At 35.0% G+C, this 27,819-nt stretch overlaps 1 protein-coding gene and 1 non-coding gene across 2 annotated transcripts in view; both read left to right on the plus strand.

Moving 5' to 3' along the window:
- Positions 1 to 27,819, plus strand: part of LOC139963360 (metabotropic glycine receptor-like) — a 75,097-nt gene that overhangs the window by 14,105 nt on the left and 33,173 nt on the right. The window lies entirely within an intron of this gene.
- On the plus strand, positions 22,844 to 22,915 carry Trnac-aca (transfer RNA cysteine (anticodon ACA)). The gene has a single exon. It is a non-coding gene; the product is annotated as a tRNA-Cys (tRNA).

Consider the following 27,819-nt stretch of genomic DNA (forward strand, 5'->3'; position numbering starts at 1 on the left):
ATGAAATTGCAGTATGTCCAAGCTATTTGGTAAACTGATTCCTGTTCAAGGAGCGGGTTAAGTATCTTCGGCGCATAGCAATCACCCGGGACGGTAATTTAACACAAGAGCACCAAATTTGGATTAACTTTAGGATAAGTACCATCCTAAATGTACAATATTCCTAACCATCTCTCTCTCTCTCTCTCAGAGATAATTTATCCACGTGCACATGAGGCAGAATTTGATTCCATACATCAAGACGTCAATATATGAATTAAGTTATGGCGAGCTCGAGAATGATCGAGAAAAGTGTTATGAACTAGATACTTGTTTTTGACATAATGCACGCTGCATATACTGACTAATAGACATTAGCCCTGCAGAATACTGGCTACACCATAGTCTCCAAACAAGCGTCTATACAACGATGGAACACTCTTCGGTAAAAGCCCTACTAAGAAAGCTTTAGATTGAAACAAAATACAGCAGAATATGCAGATGATTGAAATATAGCAATAGGTCATTTGCTAATGTTAACTAAGGATGCAGTTCTTCATCGGATGCGCCAAGTGACAAAGTCTCCACGAACAAAACTGAGTAACTTAGATTGACATTAATGTAGAAGTGAATAATAAACTACATTCTCACTGAATTATAACAATTCATTTCAATTAACTTCATTTAAGGTGTGTTGTTACACTATCCCATCCGCTGATCGTCGCAGACTTTATAGACACCATTAAAACTTTACATAAACGAACTTGTGACTGCAGTATAAATCGTTTAGATTTTGAGTACAAATTCTTCAAATTGTTTTTCATTTATTTATTGGTTTTGAATGTGTAGTCCAAACAGTTGAAGATGATGTGAATGGATTTCAGACACATATCATGAGTTTGCACTTTTAGCGACGGTGGGGTTTCCAAACCTATAAATATTATGAGGTGGGATATGGGCCTGTAGCAGAATTATCCAACTATATATAATAATGCAAATATTGCAGCAGTTAAAACAACAACAGCATGTAATATCCAATATAGGATCCCACCAGGCAGCTCATTCAAACTTACAGTTCCTTACACTATGCATTTAGCTTTAATAAAGGAAATTACACTGCACGTTTCTTGTTAAACGCAGGAACTCTTAGTTGTATACTACTGTATGTAATCATTTCCATTATAGACTACTTATATCAATGCCTATAAATGGTGTTCTGCAGGTCTTACATTAATACAATACTTATATCAATGCCTTTAGGTCGTGTTCTGGGGGTCTAACATCAATGCACTACTTATATCAATGCCTTTAGATGGTGTTCTGCAGGTCTTGCATTAATACAATACTTATATCAATGCCTTAAGATGGTGTTCTGCAGGTCTTGCATTAATACACTACTTATATCAATGCCTTAAGATGGTGTTCTGCAGGTCTTACATTAATACACTACTTATATCAATGCCTTTAGATGGTGTTCTGCAGGTCTTGCATTAACACAATACTTATATCAATGCCTTTAGATTGTGTTCTGGAGGTCTAACATCAATGCACTACTTATATCAATGCCTTTAGATAGTGTTCTGGATGTCTAACATCAATACACTACTTATATCAATGCCTTTAGATGGTGTTCTGGAGGTCTTGCATTAATACAATACTTATATCAATGCCTTTAGATGGTGCTCTGGAGGTCTTACATTAATACACTACTTATATAACTGCCTTTTAGGTCGTGTTCTGGAGGTCTTACATTAATACAACACTTATATCAATGCCTTTAGATGGTGTTCTGGAGGTCTTACATTAATACACTACTTATATCAATGCCTTTAGATGGTGTTCTGCAGGTCTTGCATTAATACAATACTTATATCACTGCCTCTAGATGGTGTTCTGGAGGTCTTACATTAATACACTACTTATATCAATGCCTTTAGATCGTGTTTTGGAGGTCTTACATTTATACAATACTTATATCAATGCCTATAGATGGTGTTCTGGATGTCTAACATCAATACACTACTTATATCAATGCCTTTAGATGGTGTTCTGGAGGTCTTACATTAATACATTACTTATATCAATGCATTTAGATGGTGTTCTGGAGGTCTTACATTAATACACTACTTATATCAATGCCTTTAGATGGTGTTCTGGAGGTCTTACATTAATACACTACTTATATCAATGCATTGAGTTGGTGATCTGAAGGTCTAGCATTAATACACTACTTATATCAATGCCTTTACATGGTGTTCTGGAGGTCTTAATGTCTAATAGCAGTTTGTTTTTTGAGTAACATTCTTCATTACGTGTTCATATTATTGCCAGCTCTTAAACGTTAAAGCATCACTCCGTGGTTTCATTTTGTGCCTAATATTGCATACTCGAATAACGTAAACTTGAATTATCTGCGTCATTCAGTTAATTTTATTTAGGCCTAATTACTTTGTATGAGCAGGAATTTTAGTTCACAAATTTAAAGTGTAACAACAACGTCAATCTAATCAATGCTTATATTTTTGTTTAATTTACATATATGTTTTCACAGCGGCATATAGTGACAGATGGTGTTAAAAGGGGAATATCTATTACGTGAAGGATCCTTATTTATTATTCATGACTATAAGTAACATACCATCCAATTATGTGTAGTATCTGTTCCCTTTCGAGGGGAATGGTGATGCACACCTGACGATGATCACACAGTCACAGTCCCGATGCAAGGGGACTGGGGTTAGAAGCGGATCAGTCGTTCAGTAGTTTGGTTTTCGTGCCCAGGTTCTTTCCTGGGCGACTTTTTCTTAAAAAGTACCATCCAATTATTATCCAATTTCCCGATCGTATATATTCATACGAAACCTTCTTGTGTGTGTGAAGGATATATGCTTGCAGGAATACATTCTTTTGTTCACCAAATGCATACCCTTATACCCATATACCCTTACAATTGAGCCTAAACTGTGATAGAGCATTGTACATGGCCTCATTGTTACGAGCGCGTCACAACACAGGATCATGGTATGCAATTTTACGACAATATAACGACAATTCTTAATTTTACGACATTATTGAGAATGATATGAACTGATATGTCTTGACAATGTATCCTTTATATATCAGCAGGTATTACAATACTACTTCATGTCAAATTTATATATCTTTTGTGAAAATTGCAAGAACACTTCCTGCTTGATAGTTCTGGTCAGTGTAAATAGCAGTTTTATATCCCACATGGACCACATCTACTAGCTTATGATAGCAAACCGAACTAAATGATGTTGATGGCGTATGATATATTTTAATGCTTCGAGTATCTCCTTTTACCCGAGAAGAACACTACTCTTCTTTCCCAACTCGTCTCCACTACATCCAAATGTATCCTATCAGTTAGATGCAATGCTTTGTACTTTTCTTACCCCCCTCCTCCCCACACACACACCTCTTAATGATTCCATGCTTTTCTGAACGTAATTCTAGAAGATGCACAAAGCCTTGTATTTCTCTCTCAGAACTTGAATCAATAGCTTCTAATTATGTCACAAGGTGACTAAATACATTAAATCACTAAAACTGATGGTTCAAAGGTTCACTGTATAACAGAAGGTTTCAAGACAGTAAGGACGATATCATCATAATCAATAAATCTCTCAACTTAATTAACAGGTTGTCAAAGTTTAGGTTCTAAGTCTTTCATCTGCTTAATTGCGATAGTACAATAAAGTTCCTACTCGAGTAATATTCATAAACCGTAAGGTTTTATCCAGTTACCTGTTGCCGTTGCTATAACAACACGTCAACACAGTTGCCGTAGAAGTAAGCAACGAAAAGAGTGTACTTCATAGGACTACCACAAGAGAGGGGAGGGAGGGGTACCTACAACCATATATTTGAGAGGAATCATTAGGGGTCTGAGATAGTCAAGATTACATTGAGCTACGGTGGTAGAATAAAGCTAACAGGGTACATAGACATAACCACTATTTCACTTCTGTGTTTCAATGTCGAGAGATTAGCTCTAGGATGGTGTACCATTCACACTAGATTTCATGTTTGGTATATAAGAAATGCCTGGGAAACTATCACCAGGAAACCAATTAGCAATATGTGACCCTATCCTGACCGTAGTATTGTTTCAATTATGGCTAGCTTTTAACTTGTTTGAATTGAAAACAAGGATCCTACACCAATGCCCTTTCCTTATCACCTCACCGACGATGACAACGACATACGCAGGAAGATAGTAGTATAGGTTACTATTTTTATTTCCGTTTCAAGATACCTCTTCGATGGGTTACCTGACTTTAAAGAAAACAAGTTACCTCTTACAACGTCCTCCCTTGAGTGTCTGTTTCTCATTGATGAGAGGAATGACTAAGGTACACTCCACATATTTCGCTCCAGGGTTTATTCATATTAGAGAACGATAAAAAATCACCCATATTCTAACATCTCCCATCACGATATGGTTTATAATTCTAGCCAGCATTTTTCGAAGGTACTGCAGCTTTTCTCAATTTCGTATTAGATCTGTCCTTTTAACTGGCCATTAACCACGTTATGTGTGGCTCTATATAATTGTAGAGGTATCGTTACAAAATTTGATGCGAATGGGGCTTTTACAGGGTTCTAGTGTGTCTTTTCGATTTGTCTTTCGACAATTTTTCGGGTACTTTCATATCTACATTATTCTGTTTTCGTGATTGCAAAATTATGAAATTACGTTTGAATGTTGATTTCTGATAGCCTACCAACCCTTTCCACGGGTACGTGTTGTGTTTGTTCTTTTATGTTGGGGAAGGGGGGGGGCGGATGTAAGAGAGAACTAAATGATTGAATATCCTTTGTCTTCATCTAATTGCTTTGTATCAACACAATCAGTATGAAACTTATTATTCTTGTGCACCAACTAACTTGTACAAGATGGATTAGATGTAACGGTTAAACTATCATATCTTCGTAATACAAACTTGAGTTAATACACACGAACAAAATCATCGCTTTTCACATGCTATACACAATACCTCTGTGACTTGCACAATAAATTAGGCAGTTACAGTTATGCATGGGACAAGGCATGTTTAAAAACAAATAGCAGTATCACATAAAATGTTTGTAATATTTTACAGATCTTCTAAAGAACAAAAACACACACACAATAGAACATTACAATTTGACAAGAACTATAACTCTAATTTGCTAAAACAAGGCCTATATATCCACACGATTAATATATTCAGCTTATTTTTAACCCGTAATTATGATGATAAAGAGGAGTCATAATGATGATTCACATATTGCATTAAGTTCATAAGTAATTAGTGATTTGAAAGTGACTTAAATATGACTGAATATTATTTCTTTTTTTTTTAATTTCAACCATAACTTCATTAGATTCATTGTATAAGTTCCTGGCATAAATAAATGAACATTTGAGTTATTTTTCGTTTAATAATAGTTGAACATACATTGCCTATGACTCGAGACTGTTGCAGAATGATTATATATATCACTTCAAGATGAAATGAGAGAAGAAATAAATCAAATATGAACAATATTCACCCCGGTACTATTGGCCATCATTTGAACATTCCTTTTTAGTGGCACGTTTAATCTGATTTATTTCTGCAAATAAAGAAGGTACATCGAATTCAATTCTCATTTTATTCCTCAAATGACGATACTCACTACATTTGAAAGGAATAATAAAATATAAATCGATTTACTTCTAAATGAAAGTTGCTATATGATCGATTGGAATTGTGATAAATACGGATAACTTTGACTACAGCTGTCAACCGACAATTTGTCTGGTCGTATTTTATTATTGATTTATCAATCATTAGCAGTTTATTTGGAGAACCGTTTAGGGAGTCGTCTAAATTATTTCATTGGTCACAGTACGTTTTGAATTGGCTCAAATTTCTAAGACCACTCTGCTGAAAATATGTAAATTACATATTTTGTTGTTTTCACATACATTTTGCAAGTCTAGCTTGAAACAATTGAACCCACACACCACACTCCACACACACGCACACAGGTGTATTTCACAACCCGAGTCCCCCATTGTTTGTTATTGTTCAAATCCAAGTACCCTAACCTTTAACAAAAGATCCTTATGAGGACGTTATGGTGATTCTATTCGTATGACGTATGGGGGCTTCAACCTATAGATATGTTCCTGTCAAGAACTTGTTTCCGCGCTATGATCCAAGGTGTTCAATTGGCTTTTTCAGTTTCAGCATTCTCCATATCTGAATATCTGAATAACCAAAATGTCAAAATTAACAGAAGAAGAATATTCTTATGCAAAGAAACAAAATTAAAAGACATCAAATGAAAAGACCAATTTCTGTTTTAAAATCCGAACTAAGAGAAGCAAGCTCAGCAATTAAGCCAATTAATAAACCTATGAACATGATGAACTGAACTTAATAAAGCTATGAAGTATTTTTTTCCGTTTGAAAAAAAGTTGTCTCATGTTGAAAGACGATGTATTTGTCTTAAAATTAGGCCTTAACAATTGGTTTCTGACGTTTTCCCCCAAAAAATGCAATCGAAAACATAGTTCAGTATTCCCCCACCTCATTTTCATTACTAAGTTCGAAGTTTCGATCGTGGAAATAAATGTTATTAAATGTCCCATGACTTGACAATGGCGAATAGTTCCAATATTACATTTATTGTATGCATCTGTAATTTGTCAATTTTACATGAAAAATTGACTTAAACGTTGATTTATTGTGTTACGTATTTACCAATAATGGGACAAGCTGGAACCGGTCATGCCTGACTCTATATGTAACCTATAAACAATAAAATCCAGCTTGTTTATCACTACTTGAAACTGTTCTGTAAAACAAAACATAATAATTCATCCTTTATTTACGTTTATGTCGATCTGATTCGCCATAGACCGCACAATTCTGAGTATGCCTGTTCAATTTGAAATACGTTTGCAGAATTTAACTTAGAAGGCTTCAATTTGAGTTTGGACTACAAGATTTCACTTCCATATAGTAGAACTTGATGAACAAGTTCATGATTGAAAAAGTTGTTTTGAAGGTTAAAAGAGAGATTATGGTTATCATTACTAACAAAACCACAGACCGCCAGTGTCTCCTGCAGTGCAGCTTATTGACTTCCTGATGTCACCAACCTTCAGAATTTTAGTCAACGATTTCATTGTTATGTTTTCGGTAGATGAAGTAGTTTGCTGGCTTCAAGTCTGTGCATATATGGAATATGTTTCCGGTCCCGGAAGTATTGTTTACTATTTTACTTTTCGTATCCTCTCTCATGCTAACCAGATAAACCTATCGTTCGTGTATGTTTTGGTATCCTACAAACGATGTAATCATCAAGTTATGAATAATTGATGTACATTATAAATGGTTCGGAATGTTTAATTACCATTACATGCGTGTAAGCCTCTCATTGTTGTTTTTTGTGCTCAAATCACGCAGCTTTTACGTTGTTTGAGGAGTTATTGCTGGTTTAACGCATTTGTGTTGCTGATGTGCATGTATTGCCTGACCAGCATATGTAAACGTTGAACAGAGTAATAAATGTCGGTTTGTAAAGGTTATAAATATTGCTGGTTTGCTATATGATCTGAGCTATGATTAATATTAGGTAGGTATGGAGTATTCAAAAACAGCGTTGTAGTATACACAGCCGTGGCTAAGACAGCCTTTCATTAAGTTTAAGCATTGTTGTTAGAATCATGTTGACCTATCTGCTTTACGCTATTCAGATTGAATGAGTATCTAAATCATACAAAAGCAGAGTTTTTATTACAATACAACAATGATCTGTGATAAAGTTCCTATTTATTTTCACATAATATGAGCGCTCTGGTTGTCTGTTCAAAGGAATATTGAAATTAAGTATTCAGTATGCACTGCTATAAGAGGTAGGCTAATTTTTAAACATCATTTATAGGTCTGTTCAGCCTCGGTAATAATCTATAAATCGATTATTAACGACGTAACTTATTGTCAGTATAATAAACGTTCCTTTAGCTTCTGGTAAGATTTAATTTACACCTAGTGACCTTTGTGAACTAGTCGATCTGAAAACTAATTTTCATTTTGAGACCTTCTCTTACGATTTATCATCATTATTTTATTTATCAACTAAAACAAAAAACACATAGTCCTAAATGCATCAACAGATGGTTAATTTTATAACAAAAAGATGAGGTGATTATACAGATACAACGAATCACAAAGACTAAACAGGTAAATTGAAATGTTTTCAAACATCGTGGCGTGTCTGTTATATATGGATTCAAGTACAAAGCATTGATTTTGCAAAGACCTCAAAATACTTGAAGAATGGAAGTGGGTATTTTCTGGCGTTAAATGGAGATTCAAAAATTGCGAGGTGCAATGTAATATGCATCACTCATTGAAATATGGACGTTTGCTTTTACCTTTCTTTCTTTTAGGCAATAAAAAACCCCACCTTTGATTGACACTTTTATTAAAACTGCAATTACTGGTATTGATTTGGGCATATTAAGTCATCGCTGATTTTGGGTTGAGTCTTAATAAGAAGCAAAGAGGAAATAATAATATTATCATGGTGGTTGAAAGTAAACGCAGAGATGCTTTGCCCTATTCATCGTCGAAGCATGCAGGGTAATGCGTGTAGCGTTTACAACATTACGTGCTTCGTATATTATTGTTTCGTGCCAGAGGTAGAAGAGAAAAGAAAAAAAAATAATAATAGTAATCACGCCTCGACAAAAAAAAAATAAAACTACTCGCCAACTGGCGACCGAGTCTAAAATTCTACTCGCCAAAAAACGTTAAATTTACTCGCCATTTTTTCTCGCTAAATGTTTGTGTGATATAAGCCTAGGTAGTATGGCCTAACTTAGGATATCGCGTTATAGTGTTACTGTTAGTTGTTTACAGCAAAAACGATCTATTTAAATTGTGTTCGTCAAAGTGTTTAAAACATGATATATATGAAAATATAAAACAGTGAAACAATGTTTATGACTTGGTTTGTATGAGTGACCACAAATAGGCCTATAAGCAATGGCATGGCTGACCATATGTTACTTTCACTGGACACGACATCAGACTATTGTACCAGTGTATGTGTTAGTATCGTTGACAAGTTAGATAACGCTTGGTACTGACAATTATTATTATCATCGATGATTAATGAGTGTCCGACTTGCAGCTTTCACTGGTCAGGTTTAACATTAGGCCTTTGTTGATTGGCTCACAAGTTAAAAGTAAGCCTATCGTATAAAGGCAGTGAGCGAATGAGCCACTCGCCTTAATGTCGAGCGTAATGCATTTTTTTTCGCCAGTCGCAAAATTCTAGTCGCCATTGGCGAGTTGGCGACCGTATTTGTCGAGGCCAGATAGTAATGTAAGTTGCCCTTACTGTGAATTTATTTGGGAGCAAGTTTCTCTTATTAAAGTATATCTCTAAAGTACTTAACTTGTTTAGTAACATCAAGAGCAAAACTTGGTGTATTCATATCTCACAAACATGGTACGTAATGTATTAATAAGACCAGCATGGGAATGAAAAGTCATGTTGGCAAAGCAATAAAGGCCGAAAACTGAAGATTAATGATAATACAAACACAATCAAAGTGCCACTGAAGGTCTCTTAAGACGGATGTTGTTCAATAAATGAATGTAAAACATCTCAATACAAGCTGTATACCCTTTGCAAACTTCAGTGCCTCAGCTATAAATATCTCAAATGTTCCATTTGAAATTCAATCGCATGCAGGAAAGATGACATCATTTAAGTTACAAAATGCTAAAATAATGACACACACAGTTTAGCAAGTAGGTGGTTTGATTCGTTTTTGGCAGGTTCATTTCTGTATGCTATATATAATGTATTATTATAGCTGTATGCCATATGCCTATGATAATATCCATAACTGACCGATATAGCTCCTCCGTAATTACTGCGGAATTACTCTCACCTACGCTACATCTGTACATCTCTCTTGAGACAAATGCCCACTGACTCACACACTATAGCAAAGTGAGGCGCGTACAGAGCGTTACTATTAACGTACAAAATCCATCAGGTAGTTTTTAATCAAAATAACCAGTGGGTTGCTTAATGAAATTATAATCTAATAATGGATGGACAAGCTGATAGCCTGATTTACATTGATGTGGAGGAATGATGTATTGCAGTAAGGATCAGAAAAAGGTCAATCCGCACTGTTCTGCTTTAGAGATTAAACGTTCCAATAAACTGCTCTTGGAAAGAAAATCGATATTTTAGTTAAATCTTTTCTTTATTGTTCTATATGTAAATCTGCAAATCCATCTCGAAAATAAGTCCAATATAAGTGGAGGTGCTGGCGATGTGAAGCTATCATCATTTTACTAGGATGGCTTATTATCGTACAAACAATAAATGCTCACCATAATAAGTATGCATGTACAGCCTATATATATTATAAAGAAAATCCACGTATACTCCAAAAGAAAATATTAAAAGAAAATAGCAGAGAAATAAGATATGACTCAAAATTGACAAATAAGGAGAATTATTTTAGAAAATATATTGGATTTTCGGTCCCCTGGAACCTTCGTCAGCAATACTTGGCTTTTTCAGAATATATATATATATATATATAGCCTATATATATAGCCTATATATGTAGGCTATATATATAGGCTATATATATATATATATATATATATATATATAGATATATATATATATATATATATATATATATATATATATATATATATATGTATATATGTATTCCATATATTCCATATATATATATATATATGATGCTTACCTACATTAATAAGGAGTACTGATTTAGAAAACATCTTGGATATTTCGGTCCTCCTGGAAACTTCGTCATCAATACTTGGCAGTTGAATGAAAAGTACAAAATGTAAAACAAAAGTATTTCGCTAGATAAGTGTAAGTTGCATTGATGGAATTAGAACCAAATAAACCATGACTATACAGGTAGCGGATTAAGGAGCAAATAACAGATTACATAAGTTTTTAGAACTGATAGTTGTTCAGGGGTCCCAAGACTTTAATGAGGCCGTTGATGTGAGACCATATACGAAAGATCCAGTCGATTTCTTTTCGTTTACGTTCAGTAGCGGATTTGAAATTCGAGGCAATCAAAATACATTTAAGGTTTTTGAGAGAATTTCTATGAAGGTTGAAATGTTCGGAAACGGGAATCCTGCAAATTATCACGAATTGCTCTTTTTGTGATTATTAAAGTGTAAGCGGAACCGAGAACCTTTTGCACCTACATAATTGCCCTCTATACAAATAGCACAGTATAATATGTGACATTGCTAGAATCACAAGAGTTGGAAAGGGCTCCTAGGCCATGGTTAACATTGGCAATATTAACGACGGTGCCCGGGGTAATATGGAGGTTTTTCCGCAACGGAAATTACCCGCGGAGGTGGAAATTGGGTAAGGAAGTCTGGAGGAAGTGAGTAGAAATCTAAGGTTGGGGGGGGGGGTGACGAATAACTAGCAGGTGGGGTACCTTTAACGATTCACTTAAAAACTGATCGTCTTTGAATAAAGCAAAATACGTTTGATAGAGCTCATAAAAGAATCGATGAGGGCGTTTGAATTATTCACGAACGGAATGCGTGTGTTAGGAGTTTTGAACTTGTATTATAGTGAGTCCTCACAGATCAATTTTCGGCCATAGGAATACCCTGTCTGCTTAAATGTATGGGGTATGGGGTATCCGACCTTCAAGAAATAATCGGTTCAACTGGATACCTGGTGTTCATATGCATGTGGGTCGGAGCAAATGCTTTTGAGTCTAAGGCATTGGCTGTAAACAATATAATTCTTGAGACTATGTGGGTGAAAACCAGGGGCGTAGCCAGTAAGGTTGGGGGGGGGGGGGGTTTGGGCAAAGTCAACTTTCTGTCCCCATTTTCAGGCAAGTTGCGGTGGATCGCCGTCCTGGGGGAGGGGTATAAGGGGAGGTAGTGTCTCCCTCCCATTTTGAAAAGTGTATTTCGAAAAGGGCTTAGATGCAAAAAGGTGCTATCATTTCCATATTTAAACTCAATTCGTGTAATAAAATTGTCTTTGTTTGGCACTTTGCCACTTTTTTTGGAAAAAAACGAAAAAATAATGTGCGCGTCTGCGCCGTCGAAATCCATCCGGTTATATCACATATTGAAAAAAAAGATATGCGTGAATACAAATATATGGCCACTCAGAGAGACACTTCAACGGCGCGCGTAGCGCAAATATTTTGAGGTGATCGTTCATAAGTTTCTCTTTAGTAGTTGCCCCCCCCCCTCCTCGGCCCCATACCCAGGTTCGAGTACAGTTAGAATTTGTTTTTTCTCCCTTTGATTTTTCACCGTCACCCATCGCGTCCCAAAACATTTCTGGTGGGGGGGGGGTATTGTGCCCCTGCCCCCTGCTGGCTACGCCACTGGTGAAAACTATTAAAGTGTAAATACATATGAATATCAACCGAAGTGGTTTAGGAATTACTATCCTAATTGATTAAAAATGATATTTGGTGTTTTAGAGACTTCAACATAAATTTAATTCTCTCATAAATGAATTAACATGTTCAAAGAAAGACTTGAGCGATTCTTCTACATGTAGCCAGACAAAAAATATATCGTCAAATGTATCTAAAGTATGTATCTAAAGCAATCATTTATAAATGATTGCTTGCAACATCTAGAATATTCATACAGTGAATGTTTTTTTTTTTGCCATCTTTATTCAAATTTGAATTCAATGTACAATTTTGTTTTTCCATTTTCGTAAATAAACAATAGCTATTTCTTAAATAGCGACCATAATTGTGAAAATTAAAGTGATCGATTAACCAAGTATATATTAGATTAATACGAATTTCGAAATATATAATAAACATTCCCACGTAGCAGATAACCAAGGTATAACTGAATCAGGACAAATAAAAAGTGACTCCGAAAACCTAAACACCAAAAAGAGAAGAACAACTAGAAAATGTTGCGTAAAGGTTATTGTAAGAAATGGGAGAGCGAGTTTCGCACTTATGAAGATATTCCTCCACCTGTATAGTAAGAATTTAAGCTGATTGAAGAATACATTTGTATTTGGAATACCACTGTTCATTTTTTCCTGATAAATATTATACTTCATATGAAAGATAAGGAAAGTGAATGTTGATGAAGATGTGCAGCATGTCATATTTTAGTGGCATAACGCATATATAATCACCAAGTGGTGACCCCCTGTTATCATTCTGACATTATTGAACACTCAATCAAGTATGAATTAATTACATTTACAATGCAATTTAACATTTTGATGCATCATTCATCCTTTTCTAAGCGAAGTTTCCATATTGCACGTATAACGTGACTGTATAGAAGTAATACAACCCATGTGTTTATGACTGTTTGAACGTACAGCGAGGAAACACCATGTGAGTATACTATAGTGAGCTGTTATCTAGTAACAACGTCACACTGCAGCCCTCCGGTATGCACTCCCCCTTGGGATCTTTGTGGACGTCTCACCATGCCTCTCATCATCTTAATTAAACCATTCAGCTTAGAAAAGGTGACATACACAAATTTGAAGGCAGCACCGCTACCGATCGTCCCAGCTGTAAAGATTATTAGTTTAGATGTGCACACATGGACTGCCTGAGAAAATAGTTTTTGCCTACTGTTATGTCAAGCTGAGATGAATGCGATAAACATGATGTATGTTTCCTATCAACGAAGCATGGTCGATATCGTCCTCGTCAACAAAACAAAATACAAAATCACGAGCAGGAAAGCTCTCTGAATTCCTCCTTCGATATTCATTCCTGTCAATCTAAGGATAATCCTCAAAACATGTTAATCTGCTTGCTACATCTGTGAGATCGAGATACCGTGCTGTATTTAATGTATATTAATAAAAGTTTGTATATAAAACGAACGATATATTACATATGGATTTGTATTTAACGTGGCATATCTCAAGGGGCGATTTTCCATCCCACCATATAAACCTGCCCTCACCCCAAGCAAGATGATCACATGTTGCAGTATGCCAACTTTCTCAACAGGTGTTCACTTCAGGATAGCCTGTTAGATTATAGTCGAATATTAACAATACTGTCATAGCACACGCCTCCAGGCAACATTGCATATAATATAATGTATATGGAAAATGATAAGCGTTTTAAATACTTTAACACCAACGTATCAAACGAGTTATGTATTATTATACGATGACTTGAAAACAATGAATTGCATTGACCTTGTGTGTATATTATTCATATTATATCTGAGTTCTACCGGTCAGCTGCAGACAAATGATATAACATATGTCAATAATAGTCAATTTTTGTCCGTATGAACTGCTAGCCACCTTAAGTTATATGATCACGATGATTATTGTTAAGTCTAATCGAATTGGTTCACTGATATTGACACATTCAATTCTGCTTTACCTCTTTAATATTGGTTCATATGCTGTAAAGTACCACAATATTTCAAACTATAGATGGTTATGACTCATTATAAAGGGGCAAATAAGTTCATTAATTGAATTCGTGTATTACCATGAATATGTTGTAACCTCTATTCATAACTTATAACATATATGGAGGTCTGTTAAAGGTGTTATGTTCATGTAATTTTAAATAGATTAAAATAAAACAACAAGGCTGAAACGCCTTAAAGGAAAACTTTGCATGCTGAACAATGATCATGCAATAAAAGCAAGCAGGGTCATTTACATACCGCAAGGAGACCTAAAGATTGATCTGTTCGCTTTATCTATATCTATATATATATATATATATATATATATATATATATATATATATATATGTATATATAAATGAAGACGTAATGAAAAGGAAAATACAGAACAGTGAAAAAACTTCCAGCCTCCACAGGGATTCGAACCCAGGCCTCCCGCTTTGTACGCGGACACCCTAACCAAACAGGCCATGGACGCTGATTGTATATCCAGAGGTTCGAAACCGGTAAGGAAGGTCGTAATTTCACTGTAGGCGTTTGACACCTGTATCGAACAAACTAGTTCTGTTTTTGGTGACATATTTTGCCTGACTCTAGAGATCAAACATGATGCTAACCAACTCTATACCAAAGATGAAGATGATAAATGTATATATATATATATATATATATATATATATATATATATATATATATATATATATATATATATATATATGTATATATATATATATAAACATGCATTATGTTAGCACATTAAACATTTGCGCGTGAAATTTGACATGTGGCTCCTTTTCTTTTTGCATGCAAATATAAATTATAAAGAAGTGCAGTTTACTAATGACTTGAAAGTTGTCGCTACTTGTAAAATTTAAAAGAGAATTTGGTTAATCAAGCATTATGACCACAAATTGTAGTCATCTTCATCTTTGCTACAGATGAGAGGAATTAAATCACCTTTCTAGATTTTCTCATGATGTACAGTGCCTTAAAGATGAGAGTCGACAGATACGCGTCAATGTGGAATGAATGACCCAATCGATTTGACTGGTGTTAGCTGTAATCGCTACCTGGAAAGTCTATAAATATATCAGCCTTGATTGATTAGATAGTAGCTGCTGACATGTTCCTGTATCATTGTCTTCAATTTCACCGAGGGAGAATATTTCTGTATGAAACACGTTAATGATCATTAAGTGTCCTTTTGGGTTTTAAACGTCAAATGAAGTAAGTTATGTACATGGTGTCTGGTATTCATGCTGTAGGGTAAATATCTAATAAATAAATAGCTGAACGCAGAATTTACTAAAATCCTCGTAGCATTAACATCTCATGATTAATGCCTGCATCGATAATATTCAGATAGTGTGCTGGGGAGAGTAAGACACGTCTATGTGCGTATCGATCTGCAACAATTCCTATGTTTTTATGATCTTTTGTGGGACACAGAAAGTGAGTGATATTTTATTTTATTTTTGTATTGACAGAATATAAGAGTATATATAATTTGGTATTAAAATGTCACGACGTTATATCTGCAAATGCCACATCTTTCATGTTTTGTGCACGTGACAAAACGGCTTAATGATGATTGGATCACACTTGAATGAAAAGACTGTTATACACAATGAGGACTATCATTCCAAGTAACATACGTAGAGCGATGGAAATCTCTTAAGAGCCTTACTACTACTTTGAAGTCGAGTTTGAGTCTTTAGTCCTTAGGTTATTTCGATTCTCCTTCCTGCTGAGGCATTCATCTGTTAACCACTGAATCTTATCTCCTTTTGCACCAGTAACGTTTGCGAGGTTAGCTAAGCTGATCTTGGCCGCTAACTTCTCCATCCGTGACGTCGGCTTATCTACATGCGATGTAACTTCTGTCCTTGACGGAATGTAATAGGGAATACAAAAATGTCGAAGTCTCATGGAATATGTTTTTTATTAGGAATTAACAACGATAAAAACTTAAAGGTATAATCGGAGGAGGTTTCCTTACCACCATTGAGAGATAAATTGGATGTAGAAAGCAACTTTAACACCCAAGAGGTCTAAAAGTCTTTCCCCTCTTTCTTTCATTTTTCTTCTTGGAAGAGATTGTGTAGCAAATTGTCTGTACCAATATACTACATCTCGGTCTATCTCACCTTCTTTTGCAGAAAATGGGTGGCGCTGACTATTACTAACATAACAATTAGCAAATACATGCCTTTATTAATCAAATCATTCGCTGGTCAGGTACCCTCTTACTACCGAGCTTATAATAGCGGCCGATAAAATAATAAATACATGGAGATGGAACCATGAAAAAGAATATTTTTGAAAATGATCTTGTCTTCGGTTATGATGCATGCATAAATTCATTCATCCCATACCATACTGTGAATGAACGTAAGCAAAAGTTTAGTTATACTTCTCTCATCGTTTGCTGCGACGTGAGGGTATATCGTAAAATGGAAATTTAACTCGATTACGGTCAACTCATTGCAGATAAATATTACGTAGAGTGATTAAAACTAAAAGCGGTTATATTAATCGGTTCTTTAAACGGAGATTAAAACTCGACACGAGGTGTCATGGTGAAAAATGATCAAATCAATGTCAAGCGGACCGAGTTAGTGCTCATACACGAATCGTCAGACGAAAATATGTTATTCTTATATTTGGAATCAGAATAAGACACCAAACATTCGGACGTTATTATGTTATTATATTCTTCTCAGTAATAAGAAACACAGAAGGGGGTTTCTTTATAATTCGTCCCCCCCCCCATTTTATTAGGTATACATCTAGTGGCTCAAGCTTTCTAGCCCTCCCCCTCTTTTTTCATTTATTGTTTTCTTTTGTTCTACAAATCAAGCTACGACATAAACATTCAAATACAAATAATGTAAATTGCTTCTTATCTCAATTTATGTAAATTGCTTTTCATATTACTTATGAACTAGATGTTGAATCTCTGATGTTTTCATTCCCCTACTGATTGCCAGAGATTGGACTATGCTATTTGCAAGTCTTAATTAGCTGAGATTCATCTGACCTAGATTCATATCTTATATACCTCGGGGTCCCTTCCAACCATGAACTCGGATCGATGTGAAATAAACGCTAGATGAATTAAATGATGTATTGATTTTGCTTTCAGCGGCGCAAAAATTCAAAATTTTTAAGCATTCTATGATACGATGCTTATGCCTGTCTTAAAAACAAAATTCTATATATATATATGTTGTGACGAGAGACTACAAGTGACTACTTCCGTAATAGATTTGTGAGCATTCATTATATTGTAGCCATTATTTCATCACAACAAGAGCACTGCATCAGCGATGCTGGAAATGCAATCGGCTTTTAATTAACTTGGTCAATCTATCGGGGATCTGCTGCACTTTAGTTTAAAGACAATATATAAGTTTTCCCTTTAGTTTAAATTGGAAAAGCTGATTAATAATCTAGTACTAATGGATATTTGTTTTAACGTAGCCTTGCAGTAAATATACAATTTTAAGAATAAGAATAAGAACTTTAATAGACTAATTAACATTCAATGTTGCTGACGACCCTTTCTGAGACAATTTGATATCAATCACTCAACACAATGTTAAACCTATGCACTTACATATATATACGTTTTCACACATCTACAGATACTGAATGTGTCTTCAGTTACTACATCTATGTTATACGCAGATTGCCTCTTTCTGGGATCACCAGATCACACACACATATACCTGTATATCATATGAAATACACAATGCGCATAGATAGTATCATGAACATATGCACGAGATATAGTAACATATCGCTAGTTATTTCATACACAAAATACCTACGTAATATTATAGCCGTCATACTGGAAATATAATAGGGAAATAATTGATAACTACGTATAAATAAATGCCCCAATATATTTTTGACAACATGAATTCGTCAACCATATTGTTTGTGTCCATCATAAGCGTAGAACTCTTGTGCTTAATACATTGCTAGGTTCATGTTCACATGAAACGCCACACCACTTTTTATTCTTTCTTGTAATTTAGATTATGCTTCAAGTTAATGTCACCTTATTACGATGATTATGCAAATAATATTATGCGTATTGTGTGTTTTTTTCTTTTTTTTCCATGTATTATTAATTTCATCGTCACAGTAATATAGGATTTATGGTGTTTAATCATGTTGCGAGCATTTGGTTTGATGTCATTATGCACATTTGAGATAATATACATGCATTGTGTGTGTTTATGTAACATAATATGAGTCTATGTGAAAGATGATAAAATGTATATGGTGTCTACGATATTTTATTTGTTTTCGTTATATCTGTAATAATGAATAAGTGTGTTGTTTATGATATATATACATACATACATACATATATATATATATATACATTCATATATATATATATATATATATATTATGTAAATGATGTGTTTATGATGTAATGATAAAGAAAAGTTTATTTGGTATGGAAGGATGCTTATAAACATATTTGAATGTCGTGTACTATCTTTCATTCCCTTGACCAATTTGTCTGTTTCCTTAAGAAAACATGCATGAACCTCCTCTTGGGAAATAAATTTTTCATTTATATTATGCTCGTTTGGAAATATGAAGGTCATGTGTTTCTCTAGGGTAAAAGAAAACACTTGTATTTCTGAAGAAAAAGAAGGAATTTCGAAGTATATTGTTGTCCCTGAAATGTTGATGCCTACACGTGAGTTCTTAGGACAACTACAGTCATCGATAGTTACTTATTCTGTCTGTTATTGCTTGCCCAAGGTTAAGAGAGATATTGGGACATAATTTCTACCTGTCTAGGATTTTTCATCTCTGAGCGCGGTCTTGCTAATGGATGAACAGCCGGTTTTTAATCTCCAGGGAATTTCATTGAATTTCTTTTGCGAACAAGACGTGCCTCTTTACTTTGAATATGGATTTAGAATATCAAAATTTCAAAGGAAAGTAGAAACATAAGCTTGCGTCCTTGTCTTATGTTCATCAGTGTATCTACTTTAGATGTGTTTATATGTCTCCAATACTTTACATCAAGTCTTAGCTTCTTTCAGATAAGAGGATTTTCCTTCTACTTTTCGTACGAAGCATTCCATAAAGATATATATATATATCAATATTTACCACAAATAAAATAGAACCTTTAAATTGACATCATTCCCCAGAAATGTGTATACTCATTGAAAGTAAAACCAACTCTTGCATTTTAGACAATGTTAAGGCATAGGATAATGAGCACTTTTATTTGTTAGAAACAGCAACATATATTAAGGTGTTCACTCTCAACAGTGTCGACGTGGCCATCTTGGCATAATATTTCTATTGCATCTACAAATAACTAAGCAAAGATCATATATGCAGTTTCTTTGCGTCAATGTTAAAGAACAAGTTCCCAGTTAGAAGTAAAAATAAAACATGTACTTATATTTCGTAGCTCATGGCCATCCCACCAAATATAGGCCTACGTCGCACAGAGGGAGAAAAACCTTCATTAACTTGCAATTATCGACCATTAAGATGATATGTTTCAGAACTCCATGTCAAGCTTTAAAAGAAAAAAATGTCACCTATTGTAAATGATGAAAGATATCAACATGCACTACATGAGGCAAATATGTTTTTTTTAGGAAAAATTGTGCACAAAGTTATTACGATTTACTGCTAATATGTATGTGAAGATATTTCATATACCAATTAGCTCCTACTTTTCCTTGAAAATCCTTGCATTTAATCGATTTACATGATTTTATTGTCTAATTTGTTATTTTATGATTGATTTCATCCCTTATCCAAGTTTAAAGCGATGAAGCCGTTTATATACTTTACTGATATTTAAGATCATTAAAAATCAAACAAAGTGAAATTGTTCCTAAAACTTAAGGTAAAATTTAATATATAGCTAAAATGTGAAGAAAAAAAACTATAAGTAGCAATTATATATCTTAATCGACATAATTAAAAAATATAAATGTTCGGGGAAGTGAATGTAAATAAAGTTACAAAGATAACAATAACACTTACTCATATTTCACAATGTTAAGTTAAAAAGAAGAAGAAGAAGGCGTAGAGAGAAAGATGCTAGGACTGTCTATGAAGATAGATACACATCTTGTACAATCAATGTTAAGCATATATTTCAGCCCATGAAAATAGATACACATCTTGTACAATGAATGTTAAGCATATATTTCAGCCCATGAAAATAGATACAAATTATGCAGAATGAATGTCAAGCATATATTTGAGCCTAGATACGTACACATCAAGTAAGATGCAGTTATATAGAAAGAGTGTGTATCACATGATGCTACGTACACAAAAACAGGATGTATATGCTAGTTATTTAGCAACCCCTGCAGGAAGACAGCCGTACATCATGCAAGATGTATTACAGCTACATAACAGGTCATGTAGATAGGTACACATCACAAAAGATGAATGCTAGGCACATAGACCCATTCAAGTGTCCCCTTCACTAGTTAAGTCACCGACAATAGACTTTACCATAGAAATAATATTCATTTCAATGGATGCTATCATGATCCAAGTCAGTCATTAAGTGAGGGTAACGAGTTCGCATATCTATGTAGTGACCTACATTACAACCGCTGACGTCACAGCGCGCGATATTCCCCTGTGACGTGAGCTAATATGGAGGGAAGTGATACTTCTATAGTGATCAGAAATTATGAGATTAAAATGTAAATGGAAAACTAGTGTCACAAAAGCTTCGAGAACATAATCATGGATTTTGACTATTGTTTAATGTGATAGCTTTAGACTGCGCAAGATCCTTTTCAATAGTTTTATATATTGGGCGCAAACCCCTTTTAATTGTATGTGCCCAGTAACTGTCTCAAAAGCTTCATTTATTCTTTCCCGACGGCGTCTTTCTAGGGGAGTATTCTCTTTCGAATATGAAAACACGCGACGTGTGATTTATTTTCCCTAATCCCTATATTTCAGACAAATGCGTCTGTTGTTCAAATGCAGTTGTATTGAAAGAACTTAGATAATTTAATGCAAAGAGAACATCTCCAAAAAGTTTTCTAATTTTTCGTTGTAGGCAAAAAGATTATTAATAATTGTTCATCTGATTATAGCAAACAGGCTAAGGATTCTCGCGACACTTGCAATTGAATGATAGGGCAAACATTTATCACGGGAATAAATTTCAAAGTATTAATAAACGACTTCGTCGCTGACATGTTTCTGCCATGGAATGCAGAATCGGACAAAATCATTTATTCGTGTTCACCTTTCACACAAATGTTCATAAAATAAGTCTTAACCTAGGATAGCACATGACCAATCATGGAAAGGATGACTTTATGTTCAGCCAACGATCACAATTTATATGACGTGTATATGACGTTTGAAGTTTCGGTATCGGAGTGTTTACTTTGTTCATGTACTTTGCTTTGTGCCAATTTATTTAAAGTATATACAAGCACACACTACATTCTACTTTTAAGAATACTGAATGATTGTTTCCATAATAAACTTATCTATTTTATATCAAATGAATCTTTTTAGCTATATTTCCAGTGTTTTACCTCTCATATAATTGGGTGTATAGTTCTAACTTTCACACTGTTAATGATACACGACTACACGCACTGTCATTGGAATGTCTTTCCGTAGATCCTGGCATGCTTTCACTGTCAATCACGTATGAATACTTGTGTGGACCTCATTAAAAGACTAAGACTGTACTCTTTGTTCTGTTTTAAAGAAGGGTTAACGTTTTATCTCTACGGGGGCTGCTGGACAAATCATCTCTGGACAGCCGTTAACAAACGACCCCAATTTCAAACAGCTTGACACCACGTAAGGTAGATTAAAAAGATCGTTCCTTAGCAACCTATTTCGTGGCTAATGGGACTGCTTAAATTCCTGAAACGTTCTTTTTGGCTTTAACGTTTGGTGACATTGGCAACTTCTTGTCAAGTATGAGGTAAATTATTGCGTTCTTGCTAATAATCTTTTATATCAGACATTTTATTTCTTGCAAGATTTCAGATATGAACAACGTATCTTCTTCTGACAAAACGTTTGTAAACGAAAGAGTGAGTGACGTAACACAACACGTTTCAGCTGGTAAAGTAGTGTAATTGTAGTTGTTGTGATTCTGACAAAGTCTGTTCAAAGTATCTCTTTCGAGATCCGGCTTTAGGAATCACAAATGATTTCGAGTTGGTTAGCATCATGTTTGATCTCTAGAGTAAGGCAAAATATGTCACCAAAAACAGAACTAGTATTGTTCGATACAGGTGACAAATGCCTACAGTGGAATAACGACCTTCCTTACCGGTTTCGAACCTCTGGACATACAATCAGCGTCCATAGCCTAGTGGTTAGGGTGTCCGCGTACAGAGCGGAAGGCCCGGGTTCGAATCCCGGTGGAGGCTGGAAGTTTTTTCACTGTTCTTGATTTTCCAACTTATTACGATTTTCATTTATATATATATATATATATATATATATATATATATAGTCAAGTATTTGGCATATTCAACTAACAATGGTTGTAATTGTAGTATTAACTTTGAACTTTGTGATTTTAAATTAAACGTGTTAGTGTTTCAAAAGTTGACTTACCCTCGCATTCGATTCTCATAAAATATTACAATAGATTTAAACAACACTCGGCACTTGTATACCTATATTTCCTTTCCTTTTTGTTTTTGCTCAAGTAACTTTCATTAAATGGATGAAATAGAACTAGTGACACACTTTAAATGGCATGATCGATGATGTTTTATTTTCACAACTTATTATGCAAAGTTTAGTCATTTAGCATTTTAGGTGGAAGTTACAGACGATAAACTCCCCTTTTCTGTGAAGTAATAAAACAAACCTGTGAGCGGCTGCCTGAATTCACTTTTCCGGTTTTGTCATTTTTTGTTAATGGAAAACCTGAAGACAACGACCACGTTGTTGAAATACAGAGTTTCATCCCCATGTTATGAGTCGTGTAATTAAAGTTTAATTAACGCTTGTAATGACTATATGACTATTAATGAAACAAAAGGCTCTACCCTCTGTTATATCAATTCAAATTTTAGGAGGGCTAACTTCCTTTCTGGGGAAGGCTTAGGTGCAAAATGGTGCCATCATTTCATTTACGTTATTAACTACATTTGTGTATACTATTCGAAAAATATATGGCATTTGAAGGAATGTTTTGACCGAGGTAGGGAGGAAACACGTGTCCCCATGCTCCCAGTGGCTTGTCCAATGAAATCTCGTTCTGTGCTGAGAATGTCTAAGGCAGAAAGATTCAAAGAATCAGATCACACCGTGTTATAAAAACAAGAAGCCTATCATGTATCATATATATCATAACTATTTAGTTTTCTTTTGTCATTTTAGCCGTTCCCGTTTCATCCTGGAAAGGTTCTCTGTATGTGTGTCACATTGGCCCTGCCCAGCACCTTTTGCTGCGCGGCCGATTAAGAGCATGTCATATCCTTCCCATTTGAGCTTACAGTTGAAGGTCCTCCCTCATAGACAAGGCAATACCCGCACTGTACTATTATGTTATCAGGAACTATAATCACGGTCCTCACTCATAGCCAAGACAAACCCCGCACTGTACTATTTTGTTATCAGGAACTATGGTCATGTGCAAAGCTTGGGTACAAGTTAAGTTTCAATCACTTAGACCCAACAGAAAAAAGAAATAAAATTATCTTATTATAGCTAACGTTAGTTATAGTTCGCGCGAATCGTCACCATTATCGTCATCACCGTCGTCACCATTATCGTCGTCATTGTCGTCGTCGTCATCATCGTCATCAGCATGATATGCATCACTGATCACGTACAGTGAGTGTAGTGTAGTGGTTTTAATCATCATGTAAAAGGTGACATTAGCATGCCCGGAATACTAATCAGATATATCTCGGTCATAACAACCTAACACTAGTGAGAGTCAGTTGAGATTGCATATTAATAAGTTGATTAATTCATTTCACAATCAACTGATTTTGCATAACCGTGCAGCAAACAATAAGTGCGGGATTTCTCCAGTGTTTGCTCAATGCAGAGATCAGTGAAATCTATCAAGGGTATTCGATGACCTTTGAAAGCATTCTTGTAGCTACGTACATGACGCGAATGCTATTACATTTGCACTATCATGCCCTTGAATAAGCAAAGTAAGGGTATAACTGCGGAAGTTCGTATAGCCTTGTAACCAACCAGAAATCTCAGTTTGTACGTAGCTGTGCATGACGTAAGTTTAAATATACATAACATATGATCAAGAACAACAAAATATAAGTTTCTGTTTGATTAAATCTCTTAAAACTACCGCATTATCTACCTCTGACATGACTAGAACGAAAGAAGAGAAGAAATAGAGGAAAGATTAAAAATCAGCTGGATGCGATTCACCACTTCATTGATATTAACCATTTCACTCTTTTAAATAGATTGAATCAAATTACCGCTGAAAGGTCGAACTCTGTGGTCGAATTCATATCTGGAATTCATTCGATGCAACAGATTAATATAGAGGAGACGTTATGACTGATTATTCCTTCCTCGCTTCCACCTCCGACACCTCGTTATTAAATATATCACCGTTTGCAGTTCAAACCAAGGGCGTAGGAACCGGGGGGCTGGGGGGGCGCCAGCCCCCAGTGAAAAATATGGTGGGGCGGAAGTATCATTCCGCCCCCCGCTTCGCAAGTCAGAAAACCCCTTTTTCATTTCCAAATGAGAAAAACATCTCATTAGGAGCATCAAATTGCATCTAAGGCCAGGTGAAAATGCAAAATTATTTACAAAATGGAGTGGGTGTTGAAGTGTGCTATATTGCACCAAATTGCATCTGAGGCCACCTGGAAATGCAAAACATTTCCTAAAAAAATACAAAAGTACCTTCCTACGCCACTGGTTCAAACAATGTTTGTTTATATTTGTAAGAAAGCGAAGCACCGAAGAAGTTACGTATACTTATACATACTGCACAACGTACATGTCCCGAAACTTCAAATAATCTATAGATTTGTAGACATAGATATAGAGGCATTATTCATGCTTCCCCTTGTAATCCAGTTGTCGACACAACAGGCCATTTCAATGAAATATGATCCATATAAACAGGTGAATTTTGGGACGGCTCAGGCAATACCAAGGACCAGTTGCCACCTTTCATTTGCAGATTGAACAGAAAGTAGAAACATTTAAGTTCTTGTTTTAGTCAATATAAATGTTGTAAGCACTGTAAAGGAATTATTACAGATTTCCACAGGCTAAAAGTAGAAGTGATTAATGTTTTGTATCATTGATTGACTATACCGTACCTCGAGCTATGATCGTTATTAACATTTTATCCGAGATATGGACGAATAAGATATAAAATACAGACAAAGCAGAACAGATATTAGACCTTAATAAATACGTGGATAGTATAGATTTAATGAGTTAATATCATTGGTCGTTTTATGATAGCATAATTTATATGCTCAAGATGACGCATATATTTATATGTGTATACAATATAACTTAGGCTATGCCAAAATCTTCGAAAAAATCAATGCAAGTATTTTGCAGATTATGTGCAGAATAAATGCAGACATTAAATTTACGTGACATTTACTCGAAATATCTGCCAGTGTGTAATCCAATCCTTTCAAATATCTTGTAACTAAATTTATGGAAGTGTACCATACGTCCCCTAACGACTTTAATATTTGTTTCCACTTATAAACGTTAATGTTAGTCCACGCCGTTATTGCATTATATAGACTGCCGAATATTATCAATTCCTAGTTTCCTTCCAAGTTTCCATAATATAAAAGTCAAGTGAGCTACAACACGTCTACCGTTTATTGAATCAACACAGACAATCAAAATGAAGTTGGCCCCTCTTATGAATTTGAATCCTGAAACATAGTCATTTTTCACTTAGTATATAAGCAATAGCTTTTTATATTTTGAGGTCTTTGCAGCCGGCGAAACTGCGATAATCAATATCAGTAGCTTGTATTTGCTTTACAAGGGGCACGAACTTGCTAAGAAAGATTTATCTTCTGGCGGTCTTGTCTGGAGTTGGTGAATCCATTATTTTTCTTGTTTGAAATCCTATCATAAACCATAATAGATAAATTGAAACGTCAAAATATCGTTGTTACCAAAACTATAAATTGTAAAAGACTGTGCGCAATGTATGCTGTACTCTTTCTGTATGTAGCCCATTAACTTCCATACTAAGGTTTGGAAGTTGGTTCAAGATCCTTAATTTGATTTGATTTTATTGGAATAAGTTTAATCCTGTTGGCTAAATGAGTCACAATCATTGTCGGTAATACCGTGTGATTCAAGAAGTGTTTAATGAATTTAGATTAGACGTTTAAAGAAACGTATTGCGTAAAAGAAATTCTCATTTGTGCCACATTTCTGCTTCATAGCTGGTCTTTGTCAAGCCATCTGAAAAGCTGCAATCTCCTATGAATAGCCTCCGGGGCACTCAATCTCTCTTCCATTCCAGATGCATCTTTTGCAAAGTTGACATTGATAAGGGATTGTCTCGGAAAGGAGATACAGACATTTCGAATTTCTGACGTTGACGAGTAACAGTAAGAAGCGAATTTTGCTGGTATCACTGCATTAGCTATCCAAAACTCAATGACAGCACGTACATGGGTAGCAAATTTCTAATGTTAAAAGATGGGAAACCTCGCAAGTTGATACAATCCTTATATTGATATATTACAACTCTCCACAGCAAAGTAAACGTTTCCCCATATTTCCTAGATTCTTGATTAGTCTTTTTTAGGTTTAGACTTCCCAATTCTGGAGCTGTATATAATTATCCTACCATGCAATAAAAAGTGTCGAGTTAGATATACTGCATAATAACGATGATTCGTGTGCCAGTGGAAACCACTGGAATTGATCGTTCATGTTGCACAATGCTGAAGAGCGGTTAAAATGATACTGCAATTATACTGTGATACGCACTACGTACTGGACTCTGGATAACAAGTTATGACTGCCAATTGCTACACGTACAGCATGCATGCCTGCAAACAATGTTACATATGACACATTGAAAGAGCCTATAGCTAATGCTATAATCGAACACATCGTGTGCTGCAGATTGTACCATTACAGGCGTCTTTGTAACACCATAAATGATACCCGATTATGAAGTTGGCAGTAAATAATAACTACAGTGGACAATTTTATAAGTTTATGTGGCCAAATTACACTGCTAAGTGCAGAAAATATTTTCCATTTGCAAAGTTGCAATGTTAAACTTTATACAAAAGCATCTGAAGTATTCGATTTTATTTATTGC

This window comes from Apostichopus japonicus, chromosome 3 (assembly GCF_037975245.1).
Source record: "Apostichopus japonicus isolate 1M-3 chromosome 3, ASM3797524v1, whole genome shotgun sequence".
NCBI classification, from domain to species: domain Eukaryota; kingdom Metazoa; phylum Echinodermata; class Holothuroidea; order Aspidochirotida; family Stichopodidae; genus Apostichopus; species Apostichopus japonicus.